We start from the raw sequence: 19,536 nt of genomic DNA, 5'->3' as shown, positions 1-19,536 counted from the left end.
AATTTTGGTTGTGCGTGTGTAAGGTAGGGTTGTGTTTATTAATGATTGGATTACCGTTTGTCTTTTGAATTGTGTTGAGGTCATAGAATATCTTCCCAGAGTTCATAGTTTGTCCCTGGTTTTCTAAACAGACTTGTGGCCAAAATTCATCTTAACCCATTACAAATCTAAGGATTTTAACCTCTAGCATCCAGACCCTGACCTGTTCATTACCATGCCAACAGCTTTGTCACCCTGACAGCAGTTCTGCACATTCTCCATCACACTAGCTGGAGTCTGCGTCTGTGAGGGACAGAGGTGTAGCTGATACAAACACCGAGCAGATTATAGCAGCTCACAGTGTTTAATAAGCTGGCTGCTATCTTGCTAGAGTGACAGGGATGAATAGTTTCACAAGACTGGACTTGTCTTCGTAGAGTGAATGTTTTCTTTAATTGCCATTTCATTTTCCCTCTCTCTATTGCTCCCTCATGCTTTCTGCTTCATTCACGTTATTGTATTGTCTTTCATTTCCAGCTATCCATCTGCCATTGTTCTCATCTTGTACTCCGGTGCAGTCTATTCGTTGGTATTCTGACCCTAACCAATCCTTTCCCCCTGAATATCCAGGAAGATTCAGAAATATTGTTAAAAGAACCTGATTCTAAGTCTCCTAATGTCTTGATCATGGCTATAGACTTTGAAAGGAAAGGAAAAGGAAAGTATGTGATTTGTGGCCAAGAATGGTGACCCATAGGCTACTTGAAATTTGCTCACTGAATGGGCTCTGACTCGGGCCAAGAAGAGCATTGTATGTGTCTCTTTTTAAGGGGCTAAATATCAGTCTCTTATCATTCTCTTATTTTATACTTTCTTACATTATTAAGTCTCGGTCCTGTTCTCCAACTCTTCCCAGACTGTTCCACACTGCTATCACTTTTATCCATCCCTCTTACAAGTCTCCTTACTCTGTGCCTTAATCTTTCTCTTTAGTGCACATACTTTCTCTTGCCTGGCTTTTTGCAGCTTTCTGCCACGTTTTGTGGTCTCAGTGCTGCTGTGCTCCAGTCAAGTGCTCTTCAATCCTAAGGAGGCTTTGACACCTTGCCTCCTGTCCACTGGGCTTAAGTGGGGTTTAGCGCTCTGACCTGACTCATGATCAGGCCCTTTAGCTCAAACAGCAACAGCATGGAGGGTAGACGAACAGATCCTGCACCATGGCTAGAAAAAACTGCTCCTTAATGAATCATGATGAAACTTGGAGGGGTAGAAACAAGCGAAGAATAATAAAATGGATGGGAGTAAAAAAGTTCGAGACATTCAGATCCCTGCAATTAATGATTAGGTGTTTTCTAGGTTGAAGGACATGTTTGCTCTCCCTCAACTCTGCTGTTTTATTTGTTCGTTTCTTTTTCCACCTCTCTCCGTTTCATTTCTCACACTGTGACCTCCTCACACATTAGCCCTCCCGCCTACTTTAAACGAAGATTGCATTCTTGCATTAAAAAGCCTAATAATTCACGGTTCATAGCATCTAATCAGTTAATTATTAAATTCAAACCATCTGTAACACGCTCTGATCTCGGCCCATGCGCTGTGGAGCGTAGAGCAGCATGGCATCTGCAGAGTCAAGAAGCTGAAATGAAAAGGATGGTCCATATGGTCGAGATTCAAAATGGCTCCACTGGAGGCGTCGTGATGCTCGAGCTCGGTGCCATGCTGTTTCCGTGAGGCAGAGTTTCCAGTGTCCTGCCAAGATGCCAAGGATTCACTGTCTCCGAGGCTGGCTATGAACCAGCAGTAGGGTTTACTGTAAGAGATTATGCAGGAGAAGGTGAAGATGGTGCACGGTCAACACTCCTGCTGTCAGCCATCTTAAAGACTGCAGTACATGTGTCCTGTCCTCTGTGTCCTTCCACGCATAAACTCTCTGGCCCTGGCCCAAATGTCACCCTCAGCCCTTCTCAAGAGTCCTGTGCTATGACCTAATGCAGTATAGATTGTCTGGTAGTGTTCGGGCTGAGCAAATAATCGAATGCGATCAACCCTCTACGCACACCTTGGCAATATAATCGCCATTGGCTAGTACATTTTTTTTGTTTACTCGCCAGACTGATATACTATTTTACACACACACACACACACACACACACACACGTTTACTTAGCTATCTAAATGGGGACATTACATAGACTTCTATTGTTTTTATATACAGATAGTTATACACTTTTTAACCTAAACCCACCCCTACCCCTCACAGAAAACTTTCTGCATTTTTAAAATTTCAAAAGTAAAAAAAAAAACTGTTTACTTTATTTTTATAACAATTTTACTAATGAGGACATCCACAAATTGAGGTTTTTGCCGATTTTGTCAGGTTTTGCTCACTTTTGGGTACAAATTTGCTTAAATCAAAACAGGGACGGTAATAGATGAGCGCCAACCAACGAGAGCTGTTCGCGCATTAGCTCCGCCCACTGCCGAGAAACCAGCATATCTTCTGCTTGTTCTTAAAAGCTGAATAATTCTAAATTAACTGTTATTTTGACAGGAAAATACAACAGACTATAGTTTACATGTAGCGCGTCGATTCAGCGTGGTATGCAAGGCTCACAGAGAAACACAGCGCTATCAGTAAAGCCATGGCAAGTCGCGCGCCTTCATACTAGTTAACGGTAACGTTACGTCAAATACAGGTGCGCTGCGTGCTACATACTGCGCATCCATTGAGTACATGACATGATCCATTGAGCGCATCCAAATAGTACAGATCGCTTGACGGAGAGCGAAACTCTCAAGCACTCAGTCAGCGTGTTTATCGAGTGATAATCTGTGTTGAACGCCTCTCACACACATACTGGCATGATTTCAGATCAATGGCTGAATGATGTGACGTTCCTTTTTCTGTTCTTGTGCATGTAAACGTAAGTGTTTTAAGTGTGCACATGTGTAAGTTTGTACCTGCAAATGCAGTCAGTGCTAGCGTTTATTTCTTACAGAACTCTTGAGATGAGTCGCAGGTTTCGGGAAGTATTTATGTAACGTTGAAAGGCTTCCTTTTTTTCTCTCTCTCTTTCTGTGCCTGTCTGTGCTATAATAAAAGCTGAAAGGGAGGAAACTTGGCAGGAGCTCATATTTGAGACTGTTTTTGTCTCCCTAAGGACATTTCCTACTCTCTTTTCACAGCTGGAAAATACATTGTCACTTATATCGCTGACTGCGTGTTAAAGATAAGGGCTTCAGAACGACCAAATTAAACCGAGGGGTTTATAGAGAGCGTCTCTGCTTGAGTCTTATGGACCGCACTTCCGCTGCGTAGTAAATCTCGTCAAGGCTTCTGCTTTTTCCTGAGTGCTCGGGGTGGCGGCAACCTATTGATTAAGAATATGTTTACACAAAGGTTGCAGCTTGACGCAGTCTAGATTCACTGAAATCAAAATCTTTCTCACAATTATCTTGTGGAGCAGGGCACTCATGCTTGTGTTTTGTGTAGGCCAACTTGTAAGTGCTTTGGGTAAAGAGAATCTGTTAAATCATCTTGGGCCAGTTCCTCTTTGTTAGTAAAGGCTATGAAACTATTGAGAATTTTGACTTGATTTAGACTTTCAGTTTAAAGGAACACTCCACTATTTTTGAAAATAGGCCCATTTTCCAACTCCCCTAGAGTTAAACAGTTGAGCTTTTTTTTTCAAATCCATTCAGCCGATCTCCGGGTCTGGCGATAGCACTTTTAGCTGTAGCTTAGCGTAGATCATTTAATCTGATTAGACCATTAGCATCTCGCTCAAAAATGACCAAAGAGTTTCTATATTTTTCCTATTTAAAACTTGACTCTTCTGTAGTTACATCGTGTCCTAAGACCAACGGAAAATGAAAAGCTGCGATTTTCTAGGCTGATATGGTTAGGAGCTATACTCTCATTCCAGCGTAATAATCAAGGAACTTTGCTGCCGTACCATGGGTGCAGCAGGCGTAATATTACGCAGCGCCTGAAAATAGGCTTATTGAAAGTTACCTAGCTGGGGACTATTTTCAGGTGCTGCGTAATATCATTGCACTTTCAAAAATAGTGGAGTGTTCCTTTAAATACTGACTCAATCTGGGAATTCACCAGCCATCTTCCTGTTTTTTGTTGAGCTTTAAAGAATTGTTCAACCAAAAATAACAATTCTGTCATCATTTATTCACCCACACATCATTCCAAACCTGTATGGCTTTTTTCTCTAAAACACAAAAAGAGAAATGTTACTTTTTCTTCTCGATATATAGATGAACAGACCCAAATTTTAGCCCTTATTCAGTTATAATCTTTCTATCCACTGTAGCTTTTATATCTAATTAACACTTCAATGTGCATTTCCTCTAAGGGTGCTATGTTTGACTTTTATTTAAAAAAATATAATTATATTAAATTATAATAAAAATTGAGGTCAGTACTTTTTTCTTTTTCTTTTGTAAGAAATTGATTTTCATTTAGCAAGGACTTAAATGATTCAAAAGTGAAGTGAAGACATTTGTCATGTTATGAAAAATAAATTTAAATAAAATAAACAGTGTTCTTTTGAACATTCTATTCACCAAAGAATCCTGGAGAAAAAAAAGTGTCTGTATATTGTGTACTTTTGATCAAATAAATGCAGCCTTGATGAGCAGAACAGACTTCTTTCAAAGCAACTAAAAAAATCTGACCAAAATTTTGGTGGTAGTGTAAGTTTTTTAAAAAATCATGCAGATTTCAGATACAACCAAGAATGTTTAAAAAAAATTATGCCTTTAACTCTTGAACTAAGATGCCACATTTTTAACACTGGAAATATCACTATTTCCTGAGAGTGTCAAATTATAATAATATGAAGAAGGAATTTCGTTCCATTTGTTCATCCCACAATAATGGTCACAGAAAAAGCTATGTTTGACTTTTATTTAAAAAAATATAATTATATTAAATTATAATAAAAATTGAGGTCAGTACTTTTTTCTTTTTCTTTTGTAAGAAATTGATTTTCATTTAGCAAGGACTTAAATGATTCAAAAGTGAAGTGAAGACATTTGTCATGTTATGAAAAATATATTTTAAATAAAATAAACAGTGTTCTTTTGAACATTCTATTCACCAAAGAATCCTGGAGAAAAAAAAGTGTCTGTATATTGTGTACTTTTGATCAAATAAATGCAGCCTTGATGAGCAGAACAGACTTCTTTCAAAGCAACTAAAAAAATCTGACCAAAATTTTGGTGGTAGTGTAAGTTTTTTTAAAAATCATGCAGATTTCAGATACAACCAAGAATGTTTAAAAAAAATTATGCCTTTAACTCTTGAACTAAGATGCCACATTTTTAACACTGGAAATATCACTATTTCCTGAGAGTGTCAAATTATAATAATATGAAGAAGGAATTTCGTTCCATTTGTTCATCCCACATTAATGGTCACAGAAAAAGCACCAAGGAATGTTTATGTATGTATTTATTTATACATTTTTTACTCTTCCTCAGACAGAGATCTGATCATTTCCTGGCATGTTGTTGCTTGTCTAATTGTGGATTAGGTGAAAGGTTTAAAGTTATTGTGTCTCTCACACTCTCTTTCCACATCCCTCGCTTCCCCCCCTGTCATTTGTGCTCACATCACTTTCTTTATTCCCCCCTGCTACTCTGACATGTCTATTCAGCTCACTTTTTCTTTTCCCGGCCCCCGCTCAGTCTCTCCCTCATGGTCTTACTCCCCTCTGTCTAAATCCAGCTGTTGTGTTAATAGTTTTCCTGCCGCCTGGAGAGCCAAGTAATGAGATTCCAATTGGAAACCAAGACCTTTCGGCTTGAAGAGACGTTCATGTTTTTTATTTATTTAAATGTTTGTTCCTTTACTTGACTGGGCAGCCTCTCACTTTGCTTTGACCTGTTTTCTTTTTTGCCTTTTCTTCATTCAGCCACATCTTTGTGCTTTTGGTTTGATACTTTTAATATCCTTTATCCCTTTCAGTGTCACTCAGAGTTTTTCTGTCTTTCACATGCCTTTGTTAAGCTCAGATTCAAGTTGAAAGTTTAATTGCTAGAAATCTATATTGATTGTAACCTGGAACAAGTGTGTGAAGATGATATGGCTGTGGTTGTTTTCTACAACTTTTCTCTCACTTTTTTCTTTTGCAGCTGGACAGACTTTATTGATGTAACTTCTCCATATGGCTTTAAATTGTTTTACCTTTGACTTGACATAACTGTACTTTTATTTATTTATTTATATTTTTTGTGCTACATTGTGCTGCAGATGCTCAGATGCTGTGCTATCATAGCTGTCCAGATTCATTGCAATTCTGATTCATAAGCTCTTGGCTATTCAATTGGATTCTTAATTTAAATGCATTTCAGGTATAATGTCCATAAATATAAAAAAATATTTCTCTCCTAATGCTGCATATTATATAACAGTATTATACAGCAGTGTTTCAGACTGATACAAATCAGCTCATAAGAGTTTGTGAACTCAAATTTACAACTCACAACCTAGGCTCACTTGAAAAATGTACCTCTACCTACATTTTTGCATAAACTTACCTATGCAATTTACTGTGTTTAGCATCTGAAATGAACACTAGAGATAGTAAAACAGCAACAACTTTTATTCCTTTTCAAACAATTTATGATTACAGGGCACTGAGGGCAGATTATCGATTAATTGAAACTTATTTTTTGTTCTTTGCACAATACTATGACCTCAAAATACTTTCACCATAGTGCATGATTTGTGAACCAATACATGTTGATGTTTGCATCACATAGCCAGCTCCATATGTATGGCTTTTCTGACTATAGTAAACTTGCTTCATAGATCACCTGGTACAGCATTGCACTTGTGAGTCCCGTGAAACATGAGTCATGTTAAAAGAGCTCAAAGACTTGTAGATGCATGCTAAAATGGTATGGTTGCTTCAGCAAATGCATTTTTACTATTGCTTAGGTTTACTGTAGGAGCCACAATACTTAAAACAACCAACATAATAAACTGTGCCAGATTCATGTTCATTTAAGATAAAACTGAACACACTTAGCTCTACTCACTGCACATTTCACTTTGAAGGTGTTGCGAAATGTGGAACAGAATAGCATTTTGCAGGCTGGTTTGTACATTCACACTTACAAAACACATTCACAATGATTCAGGAGCAGCAGCATAGATTCAGCAGGATAAGAAATGTTGTGCACCTGTAAATTGGCAAAGAGTAAAGGATCAGTGTTATTTTAAAAATCAGTATCGCAATTGTTCTGAAGAATATTGTGATTTTAATTGGAAAATCAATATTTTTATGTAAATGCTAATACGTCTTGGATAGTGTTGAAAGACCACTCCTTCACCTATCAATCAGTTATTGCGCTAAAACAATTTTTTTTTGTACATCTGGGGTTGTTAACAGACTCAAAATCTAAATATAAATGGGAGTGTCAGTGTCCTAAGAGCCTTTCTGGACAAAAACCAAAATTAGTGAGTCAGGAAAGATGTATGCTAATACCAGGTGAACGTCAATCTGTTTCGGTTGAATGCTCCTTTTCATGTGGTCATCTGAGATTGATGTTAATACCAAACAGGGCCCGAGCCAGTCTCCTGTCTTACGTGTCTGGCCGCATCCGTCTCCCACTCTCCCCCTGCCTGTTTTTGGTCTTCACGTGGAAGCAGGCCTTTGCCTGCTCGTGCGTGGCCTGAAGGTGGAAGTGTAATTTCCTGTGGCAGACAGGCTGGGAACAATTGGTGGGGGGTGGTTGAAGAGAAACAGGCTGTGAACACACTGCCCTATGATAACTCAAAGAGGCAGGCTGCTGCGTGGCTGCCGAGACAAAACCGAAGAGGGAAAAACGAATAGCTAAGCCGCAAACCCCCCCCTTAAACTCCCGGCTCTTTCAGGAGGGTTTGTGTTCAGCCAGGCCTGAGAGTCGGGTTGTTGTGTTTTCTCAGGCTGAAAGTGGGGAGCACAAGAGAGGTACATTAGTATCGCCTCATTGCCATTTATTACGCTCCTTTGTTCTTCTGGAGTGCCTTCGTAATATGGAAATAATTGAGCTCTGATAGAGCAAATGCCAGGACATTGTGTTTTTGTGTCTGTCATTCTTTAGTTCCTTGTGCTTGTGTGTTTCATAGTGTGATGATCTCCATCAGACAATAACAGAAGCCTAAATTGTTGATGATGTTGCAGATGTTTTTGAAGATTTGCAATCTGAGACTGTACAGAGGACATGACACAGCTTTCACATAATCATAACTCGTGCATGCATTTGTTATTTTATTTGTTTAGTTATGTATTTATTTTGTTATTTATTGTGTGTTGGATCTCGTAGATGGTTTTGTTAATCAGTCTTCCGGTAAATTTTTGATAGAGAAAGAAATCTGTTCCGCACTAAACCAGTTCACTCTCTTAAAGGATTCAATCTTGTTCGTAGGTGTTGTGTCCATCTGACTGTCCATCATCGCCCACTCTATGAGTCTGTTCCAGACCTTATCAAACAGTATTCATTCTAACAGCGATGGAACCTCATCAGTGACTGATTGGGAGCAGTCTCCATGTGAAATGACTCGCACAAATAGCACTCCATGCAGGAGACTTCCTTAATTCATTCCAATAGAGTGCAGTAGTGGGGTTCCGGAAGTACAAAATAACATTCACTTTCTCCATTGAGGAATTGATTTTGAACTATAACTTATAAACCTTTAAAGATGGACCTACTTTGAGCTGCAAGGAAGTTAATTGATGGTATATGCTTTTTCTGAAGCTATCAACCTGCATTATTTCAACTTTAAAAATATGTAAATAGTTCCTGGTAGGAAAACTACATGACCCATGATTCTGCAAAAAAGTCTTTACCAATCAGACAGTCACAAACAGATGCCAAAGAACATTTTAGTGCCCACCCACTTTATGAAGGATTGAGAACTAGGGTTGGGTACCAAAACCCGGTACCAATATGGCACCGGTACCTATGTAACCGGTATGTACTAGAACCGAATCAGAATGCAGATTTCGGTGCCTCATTTCGGTGTCATGCCTGAGCGATCGATTGAAATATTTCCTCTGGTTCTCCGAAACGGACGTAAGAAGCATCATCACTGGCACCGCACGTGAAAAATAATTTCCCAAATCGGAAAGCTCTAATAATACAAATCTAACACATCTTTGTAGTAACGAGAGTGTCCATGTTTTCACATTCCGACTTAAAAGCACAACTCGGGAAATGAGAGCATCCGAGGAGCACGTGAATGCAGTAATTACACTTGCTCTGATGGCAGCATGTAGCCTTCGGTTAACTAAGCTAAACATGCTCTTTTCCCCGGACATGTCCTCTTTTTGGACCTACAAAAATGTGTCAGGCCGGGATTTCTTAATTGCCCAAAATATCTGGGATTCGGCCGTTTTCTTAATCCCTCTCCCGCTGAATCTCTGACCATTGCCGCCTGCTCCCGCAACATGTTTATTATAAATTAGGGTGACCATACGTCCTCTTTTCCCCAGACATGTCCTCTTTTTGGACCTACAAAAATGTGTCAGGCCGGGATTTCTTAATTGCCCAAAATGTCTGGGATTCGGCCGTTTTCTTAATCCCACTCCCGCTGAATCTCTGACCATTGCCGCCTGCTCCCGCAACATGTTTCGCTCCCGCGATTTTCGTGTCCACTCCTTTAAATATTCTAATATTGTGTATAATTTTGGCACATCAGGGAGCCGCTCTCAGGATGCGGTGTATTTACATATTTTTGAATGAACGTTTGTGCTGTTTACTTTTACTTTCGATTTCGCGATCACACGCCCTCTGTGTAAAGGGAGCAAGCACGTCTTACAAGATCAGATATTTGTCAATGAGCTCAGAATCTGTTGAGCAGCAAATACTCAAGCATGGTCTTGTCAGTTTCCCAAGTGGGTTAAAGGTTTGAAATATTGCATAAATTACATTTGCCTGAAATGCTTGTATTGAAACATTTTGCATTCTACCTATGATACAACTTTCATGGTCTTCTACATTAACTGTTCCCTCCTGGTGGAATGACCTGCCCAGCTCAATCCAAGCAGCTGAGTCCTTAATATTTTCAAGAAACAGCTGAGAAAACATCTCTTTCATCTTCATTTGATCCTCTAACTCTAGCACTCACTATTCTAATGCTACTTCTAATTTTATCTGTTTGTTTTTTTTAATTAAAGGGGCCATATGATGCGATTTCAATTTTTCCTTTCTCTTTGGAGTGTTACAAGCTCTTGGTGCATAAAGAAGATCTGTAAAGTTGCAAAGACTAAAGTCTCAAATCCAAAGAGATATTCTTTATAAAAGTTAAGAGTCAGCCACGCCTACCTAAAACTGCTCATTCTAACACGCCCCCACATGTCTACGTCGCTATGTGGGAAGATTTACATAACGCCGCCAAAATGTTCACGCAAAGAAAAGGCGTAACTTTTATTCTCGCTGTAGTTTTGTTGTTTCCGCCGCCATGTCGTTAAGACACTGTGTACTTCGTTGTGAAAGCGAAACTACTTTGTTTGGTCTTCCAAAAGAGGACGATATCTGCGTCGTCATGCCTGGAGCTGATCTGTGCTGGTTGCTGAGGAAATACTACAACTTTGCGCTGTCGATTGCCGGATCGGCTTTCACCGTGGACGAAGCGTAGTCCATCCCGGAGTCGTCACATGTCCTTCCGGTCGCTCCTTTGTCGAAATCGCCAGCCACGCCGTTCTCAAGCCCACCTGCCTCTGCTCACTTTAACCCTCCCTCCATTCCTCACGCTAGCCCCCGGCCTCTGCTCACTGTAGGCCGCCGTGTGTGACGCGGTTTCGTTGTGAAAGTGAAACTTTGTTTGGCCTTCCAAAAATGGACACGACTAGAAATCAGTGGTTAAGTTGTATTTACAACACTGTTCCAGAACACTTCAACCCAAATATTCAGATGTGTGCAGCACATTTTATGGAGGACTGTTTCCTGATCCTGGGAGAGTAGACTACAATGCCGGCTGTTCTGACTCAAAGCGTACGTTTTTTTATATTTAAAGAGTTTTTATATTTTATATATTTAAAGCAAGTTTTTTGGGCAGTGTAGAGTAGGGCTTGTTGTTTGTCATTTCTCCGATCACAAATGCAGACAATCACAACGCACTGGATAGCTGGCCAATCACAGCACACCTGGCTTTTTCAGACCAGTGAGATTTGTAAAAATCGACGCGTTTCAGAAAGGCGGGGCATAGAGGAGAAACAATAATGTACAGTATGTGGAAACTAATGTGTTTTTTGAACCTTAAACCGCATAAACACATTTCATTACACCAAATACACCAAATACTGTTCTTTTTAGCAGCATCATATGACCCCTTTAAAAAACTTGATCTTCTAACATTTGCACTCTCTATTCTCTATATGGGAAAAATACTTCTGGAACAAATGTCACTGAAAAATTGGTTGACTGCTTTTGCGCTTTTTTCCCCCAGGCATGTTGCTTAGCAAACCAATCAGCCTTTTAGGCTGTTGTTGTGATTTCCCGAATCATAAAAACTCATAGCGTGCACACAAATATTGGGTAAGATTGTTAAATCGATTGAACTTTTTATTAGTAGTTTTCGGTTTTAAATGAATGAATTATATCTGTCGTCATCAGTTATTTTTACAGAGCTTGTTGCTCTCCCAAAGAATCCATGTGATGTTGCCTTAGATTTTAGCCAAAACGAGGTATCTTGAGAGAAATGATATTTAAGTTACCTAGATTTTAAAACAGCCTTTGTGCCGCAAGCCCGTCAATGATGCCTTGAAATGTTTTTAGGTTTTTGGATCAGTATCTCTCCTGATACAGAAGAGCAGACAAAACTGTGCTTTGATTGAGACATCTGTATTATAAATCACTGCTGCTTTTCTGACAGCCTTTTGTTTGTGATTTAAGGAATAGTTCACCCAGAAATGAAAACTGTCATTATTTGCTCACCCTCATCCTCTGAAACCTGCATGATTTTCTTTCTTCTTTGAAACACAAAAAGAGATCTGGCACAAAAGGCTAAAACCAGAGACTGTCAAGCTCCAAAAAAGACAAAAAATAACCATACGATCGCCATGTTGAGAGGAATAAATCGATAATTCCCAAATCTCTTCCATGCTTGTTCATATTCAAACCTGGTGCCTCAAGATGCATTTCACCAGTTTTAAAGTCAATTATGTCAGTTAACAATATATTTGTGGTTGTGCCCCTTTTTTTCCCAGCGTTTATCATAGATATTTTTCCTTCAGGTCATCCTTTTAGTAGTTTGATGTAGGCTTTTAGTGATTAGAGTTGTAGTTTTGTCAGCTTCCTGCCTCTTTTCTATCGATCTGTTGGGAAGAACTAACTGTTTTACCCTTTTGTTTTGCTCACATGGAGGACCCAGAGAGGATGTGTATTAATCCTGGGTGCTACCTCTAATAGAATTATCAACTCCTGATGTTGTGCACACCATAAATCTTCGCCCCACTCGCTGTCTTCCTTTTGTCAGAAAGTGCAAGAGTGTGCACTTCTCCTGCGATGCACTTTCCAAGTGGCGTTTCATATTTATTTCCCCTGCCCTGTTCTGCGGAGGGAGCGCAAGCGTGTTTCTTTGCAGGCAGGGGGTGGTTTTTATGTAATGTTAAGAGTGTTTGTATGTTTGTTTCAACTGAGAATGTGCCACTGTGAGATTTCTCTCGTACGTACACAGTGAAGCAGGCTTTTAAATGTGCTAGCTTTGCATTCACTGACATTAAATGTTCTTTAATAGCAGTGAATTATACATAAAGACCAATGCATGTTTTAAAAAGTGTGCTTGGACAAACCTGCTTAATAATAGCCCCGCTTTTTGGGATCCACATTCATTAAAAAGGCATGGTTCTTAAGTGAATGTCACAGGCCCATCGGTGGTTGGGCATCTTGCTAGATCTTTCCTGCTCTTAAGATAGATATGCCAGACCTTAGTGTCCTGTATCAAAAGACCCTGTCCCACATTTGCCTTTTAATCTTCGTTGGATCTGCATAGGATGTTTGTACAGTCCTGACACAGTTCTGTGAAACCTGCGGGCCACAGCAATCAGTCATGAAGATCTCCCTCTTGTTATTAGTGTGGGACCGCAGAGACTTTTGCTTTTTATCAGATACACAGGCTTGAGAGCCATCTTATGCCCAAATGTTCCTATTCGTCAGTCATGGGCTCATTTGCAGTCAAGAGAATTTATTTCTCTTTTCGCAAATTCAGACATGTATAAACATGCTTTTCTCTTTTTATTCTCGTTTGTTCATCACACATGCAGCGTATGTTCTTCCATTCACAAAGCTCTTAAGAATGGTACAAGTGGAGAAATCTCATATTGAATGTATGCAGAGATTCTCACACACAAAAAGCAACGGGTCCCGCTTGCAGTAACCACTTTCGCTTATAGATATCAGATCTCAGCTGGCCCACCCATCATGAGTGGGAGATCCATCTTATTAACCGTCTTGTCCTGCTGGGACTCAATATGCAAAGGAGATTGTGAAAAGCTGAATGCAGGAGTAATGCAGAGAGACGTGCAGGTATGTTTGACCTGGCATATAAAAAACAACGTCTTCATTAGCAAACTATCAGCCTGTCTCCAAATGGCATGTTCTTCTGTTCCTTCAGGTGATAAGTTAAGGTGATAATTCACTGGAATTACATTTTTTATTCCAACCCTATATGGTCTTCTGTTGCAAAAGACGATATTTTGAATTTTTTTTCCATAGAAAGTCAGCGGAAATGACATGAGGGTGTGCAAATGATAGAATTTCCATTTTTGCCAAACATTTACCTTTAACACAGTTCATACACAAACCCAGGGATGGGTTATAATGAAAGGCTTGTTCCTTTAGATGAGATGCACACGCATGCTGCTCGTGTGAGTTTTATAAGCAGCGAAGGATCAGTGGTCTGTGCTGGTTGAATAGATCCCATAGCAGAGAAGAATATTCCAGCGCTGATTCTATTTGCATTAACTCAGGGAAAAACCAACACTACCCCTCCAAGTGTGATTCACAGGTCAAGGTAATGCTCATATCTCGCCTGTCAGCAGAAGAACGACAACAACAGGGGTGATAGAAAATGCACACACAAATACAGATACAAGCAGAGGTGCAGAACATTATGTACCAGATGGATGAATTAACTGTTTTGATGCACTTCCTCCTCTCTGCGTTTGGTCTTGGACATGGATTGTGGCAATGCAGTTGGGGATACTTGTGTGTGTGTGTGAGAGAGATACAAAGAGAGAAAGCGTGTCTGTGAGTGACCTTTAGTGGTTTGGGTTCCATCGGGGGCAGATTAATTACTCTGTAGCATTAGCATGATGGGCCCTGTGCTTGTCGGCTCGCAAATGTCACCTCATGAACTTCAGCCGCTCTGATTAGAAGTGAATTTACTTGCTTAAGAGATTCCCTCTTTCCGTTGTGGAATGTTTTCCCTCCCGTGGCCTCAGTTAACTTGTTCCTTCAGCGCTCCTGAATGGTGACTTGAATGGATAAAAATGCCTCTGTCAGGGATTGACGGGTACAGAGTTGCCATCGTTGTGTGCGATGAGGTAGTTACAAGCAATCTAAAAACAGCGGCCAATTTGTTATTGGCACAGTGGAATATTGGGTGGTACCTCGCGTTTAATTTGAGTTAGGATAGCAATTGTACATGGTGAATTCAATCTGGGGCACTTGCAGCACTCTGTACTCTGTTTGGAGAGGATTTGAGAGTATAGGCCTACTCACAGAACATGTTCTTAGAGCGCAACTGATATGATGAAGTGAAACGTAACACAGGAGTCTTGAAAGTCCTTTTTTAAAGGGTTAGCTCACCCCCTAAAAACAAATGGTCCTTTACTCACCTTCATTTCGTTTTAAACGCATTTGTTTATCTTTAGCCCTATTTGGACGGGACTAGTTTTCCAGGGGGTCGTTAGAGAAATTTGTTTCACAGACGTACTTTGCGATTTTATTCCCCTCCGAATCTGCCACGTTTTTGCTTTTCTCACACAACCTCTGTAAAAATTCCATAGCAAATTACTTACTGTTTTTCAAAAACTAATCCTAAAACGAATAAAATGTGAATGCCTGTGATTGTCGACAAAGATATTTTTCACAACCCGTTTCCTTGTGTGTTTTGGCCAACGTGAACTACCGTAGATGTTCTTACCGTGCGCATTTTTTATATGTTTGCCTCCCGGCAAAGAAATTAATAAAAAAATTAAATCAAGAGCCAGATCACGTAAACTGTTAATTTGTTTGGGCCCTTCTCACCATTTACATAATTTAAGACCTACTCTGGGCCCTTTTGAAGAAAACATCCATGAAAAGGTTAAAAATCTGGGAGTTATTTTTGATCCTGAATTGAAATTTGACAAACAAATTAACTCTGTAGTCAGAGCCAGTTTTTTGCAGCTTAAGGGGCTTCACAAGCTGAAAAGTTTTCTCAGTTTGAATGATTTAGAGGTTGTTATTCATGCATTCATTTCAACAAGGCTGGATTACCGTAACGCTCTTTATGCTGGAATTAACCAGTCTTCACGATCACGTTTACAGTTGGTACAGAATGGTGCTGCTCGATTTTTGACGGGGACAAAAAAGAGGGAGCATATTACCCGTGTTAGCTTCACTTCATTGTTTACCTGTTATTCAGAGTTGATTTTAAGGTTTTTGTTTTTAAAGCACTTCATGGTCTTGCCCCAATTTACATTTCAGATCTTCTCCATTTCTATTCTCCTGTGAGAACTCTTAGATCGTCTTCTCAGAAGTTATTGATTGTCCCAAAATTTTGTTTAAAATCTAAAGGGAACAGAGCTTTTTCAGTTCTTGGTCCTACACTCTGGAACACTTTGCCTTTATCCATCAGATCATCCCCTACGTTATCTTCTTTTAAATCATCTCTTAAAACATATCTTTTTTCTCAGGCTTTTGCTTAACTTGAAAATACTTTTTTTTTTTTTTTTTTCTGTTTGTTTCTTTGTTTGGTGATGACTTGCATTACTTATTGTATTATTTAATGATTTCAAGTTTTATATTGTCTTAATGCTTTTGTTAGTTGATTTTTCTGATGTTTTGGTTGTGCAGCACCTTGGTCAGCACTTGTTGCTTTTAAGGTGCTATATAAATAAACTTGACCTTGACCTTGACTGTTAAGACTGGCTACTGTAATATCAACGTTAGGTAAGATTACTCACCTTCATTTCTGCACTCAATTACATAATGTTTTAATTGTATATTTACCTTTACGAAAATTAAACAAGGTTTTACTACAAATAAATAAAAAAAAAATTTAAACTTTAGTTAAACTAAAGTAACCACAAATGAATCATGGTTTTGCTATACTAGCCATAGCTTAACCATTAACTGTGGTTATTCTAATGGTAATCAATCCGAATGACTATACGCAATGCACGCATACAGAGCGTGTGATCTCTGCTATGCCCAGATGTACAAAACAGACCCTCCAAACATGGAGATGTTAGTTCCATCCAAATTGGTACATGAAAATCACAGATGTTGGATGATAAGAATTTAAACTCATAAAAAAAAAAAAATTCATAAATTTATAAAAAGAAAGATTTCTGTCCCTCCATTGAAAGACCGTTTCACCAAAACTTTGACCACTCAAAAAGTTATAAAGACATTGTAAAACTAATCCATATGAATCAAGCATTTTAATCCAAATCTTCTGGAGAGATGCTATCATTTTATATGCTGAGCAGATATAATTTAGGCTTTTATTCAAAGCACGCACATAGAGCTCATCAAATATGGTAAACGGAAGCACAAACTTGGGATTCTTGACGTGCAAGAACAAGTGAGGTTCTGTTTACCATCTTAGTTTCAAAGATATGTTTTGAAGATGAACAAAAGTCTTACGCTGTGTCTACACCGAACGAGACTGTTGTTGCTTGCATCGCATCATGCCGCAACAGCTAGAGTCTGTCTACTCTGGACGTGATAAAACGACTCGTGCAAAACATTTGTCCTTTGTGTCATTATGTCATAAATAGAACTGGGCATCAGTTTACCATCAGAGCAGCGCATCTAGTGTAGAGAGTTTTTGTTTATAATAATTTGTATGGGTTTGGAACAACTTGAGGGTAATTAATGACAGAATTTTTGTTTTAGGATCTGTCTCCTTTAAGGTTGAACTAGGGCTGTCAAATTAGAAATCAAACTTCGAACATTAGTTGAATTAAAATATAAATGGCTCGTTTGGTTGCAAAAACTGTTTTCTAATTGAAAGATGTGTAGAAAGCACTGACAGCAAAGTTATTATATTAAAATATACTGTTGACAAAAATTTGGAAAAAATGCCACTTAAAGAAATAAAGCAGCATTAACTGTTTTTAGCTAAATATTGCCTTTAAAATGATCAAATCATAGTCAATAATATCGCAATGCATTTTTGAATTTGTCTGCAGTATGCTTCCTGTGTTCTTCTGTGAGAGTGAAATGCAGCTTATTGCTTGTGTGCATCCATCATGTTTTATAGTGGATTTTTTCAACTGTTAATGCAAACTCTTTCTGCCAAGCTATCAGCTGAAACTTACTTTGATTAAACCTTATTTCTCACACCTGCTTGTTTTTCCCTGCCAAAGTTTCTGTAATCAAATCTTGTAGAGTTTCGACTTTTTTCTCATTTTCATTGCATTTCTTTAGAGCATGTGTCTATATCTCCTGAGAATGATCAGGTGCAGGGAGCTGTGAGAGAGAGGAGCTCTGGAGAATCAGTGTAGAAATGCTGGACTCAGTCTTGTGTAACTCTTCTCTGTTGTGCTGATTTGCTACATACCGCACAGGTAAAATCCCATTATGATAGACTACTAATCCTCACCTGCTGGCAGACTGCCTACTATCACTCTCGCTTGCTCTCTCTGTCTTTTTCTTTCTCTCTTCCATTCTTGCAATATCCCCAAGTGATAAACTCTGGTTTACAATAGGATTAGAAACACCATCCGCAGTGGAATCCGTCAAGCTGAGTTGTTAGTGTTGCTGCCGGTGTGTTAATTGGCAGATAGATCACATGGGCAGCAGGAGGTCCAAACAAGATCAGCTGTCCCACGAGTCCCATGAGATGTTTCTTTATTGAGAGCCACAGATCTCATCTGTAAATATGACCACGACCTTCTCTTGCGGTAATTAAAAAAAAAAAATTTTTTTTTATACATGTGTAAGAATAGAGGTACATGGAAAAATGATCCACATTCCTGTGTGCATGCATAAATAGGTGCATAACATGTATGAATGATTCATAGCTGATTCCAATAGCATTGCATTATTTATGAACCGTGTCGAGCAGCTGGTCGGCTCATCCGTGAGGATTGACGTTTGACTTGTAGGGTTGGGATGCAAAGGTCCAAAGTACTGATGCTCAGGGGTTAAATTCCAAGGACCAGTGGCCCCCTGATCCCTCAAGTTCTTGCCCCAGAATTCCCTCCACTAGGACATCTCATGCAGGCTCAAACAATAGAGCTCTGCTTCTTTCCTGAAAATAAAGCGGGATGCTTGAGGATCCAGAATGATGTGTTGGTGTTACCCAAGACCGAGTTTCATATTTCTGCTTCCTCATGGGGAAAATGCAGGTTGATGATGACTTTGTATTCGTAAAGCAGATGATCCTTTTCAACTGATTAATTTCGACCTGAATATATAAGCTTTATTTTAAATGTTACAGCTGTCCTAAGCCCTGATCTATGAAAGACATATGCTCAAAGTCAGAGGTTTATTTGTGCTTAAGAAGTCACTTAGTGTCTTTTTTCCCCTCATTTGGTCTGGGGAATACAGGACGAAGGCAGGGTGTGTAGATGTAGACCTGAACAGCAGGGGCTCAATTTGTGGAGCTTCGAGCTGCATCGGTAATGATCCTTCTCTGTCTTTTTTTTCTGTGCAGGTCTTTGGCTCTGCTGATGAACTCTCTTCAGTAAGGTAAGCTGTAGATATGTCTATAACCATGTGATTTCATGTGCTTACATTATCAGATTAACTGGATTTGCTTCTTATGACCTTAACCTTTAAATAAAAAGGATCATGCATAAATCCTTGTTTTGAAAATTAGTTTTGTAGACTAATATAAATTGTGTATATGCTAGGGAAGCATGACATATCAGAACCATATTGGTTATCATATGATGCTTCATTTTATTTTATTTTTTTTCATGACTATTTGATGAATAGCAAGGTTAGAAGAACAGCATTTATTTCAAATAGAAATATTTTGTAGCAATTAAAAAGTCTTTACTGTCATCTTTGATCCTTGCTAAATAAAAGTAGAACGATAGTGTGTTTTATTGCATATACTTCCATTACATATACTACCATTTTATGTTTAGAAATCTTTTTTTTTTAAAGTGCATGCTCATTTCCCCAATGTACTTTAAGTTTCATCTTTAACATATCTCATAATGAACATTAAAATGAACACTATGATATAATGTTGTGATGCATAAATTTACTTATATTTTTTATGCTTTAGAGAATATAATTTTGATATCAACCAGAATGTTTATATTGGTGCATACTTATTATATGCGTATCATAAAGAAAAGAACAGGTTGTGACTATTTGGGACAT

The 19,536-nt window shown here is 38.9% G+C and overlaps 1 protein-coding gene across 2 annotated transcripts in view; it reads left to right on the top strand.

The window, feature by feature from the left end:
• Positions 1–19,536, top strand: part of ndst2a (N-deacetylase/N-sulfotransferase (heparan glucosaminyl) 2a) — a 146,852-nt gene that overhangs the window by 51,643 nt on the left and 75,673 nt on the right. For both annotated transcript variants that reach the window (XM_016251233.1, XM_016251232.1), the window contains one exon: positions 18,857–18,891. The gene's annotated coding sequence lies outside the window, so the exon portion shown is untranslated. The remainder of the gene's footprint in view (positions 1–18,856; positions 18,892–19,536) is intronic.

The sequence above is a fragment of the Sinocyclocheilus grahami genome, unplaced genomic scaffold, assembly GCF_001515645.1.
Source record: "Sinocyclocheilus grahami isolate Dianchi unplaced genomic scaffold, SAMN03320097.WGS_v1.1 scaffold1035.1, whole genome shotgun sequence".
NCBI classification, from domain to species: Eukaryota; Metazoa; Chordata; class Actinopteri; order Cypriniformes; family Cyprinidae; genus Sinocyclocheilus; species Sinocyclocheilus grahami.
This window is presented reverse-complemented; position numbering and strand designations above follow the sequence as displayed.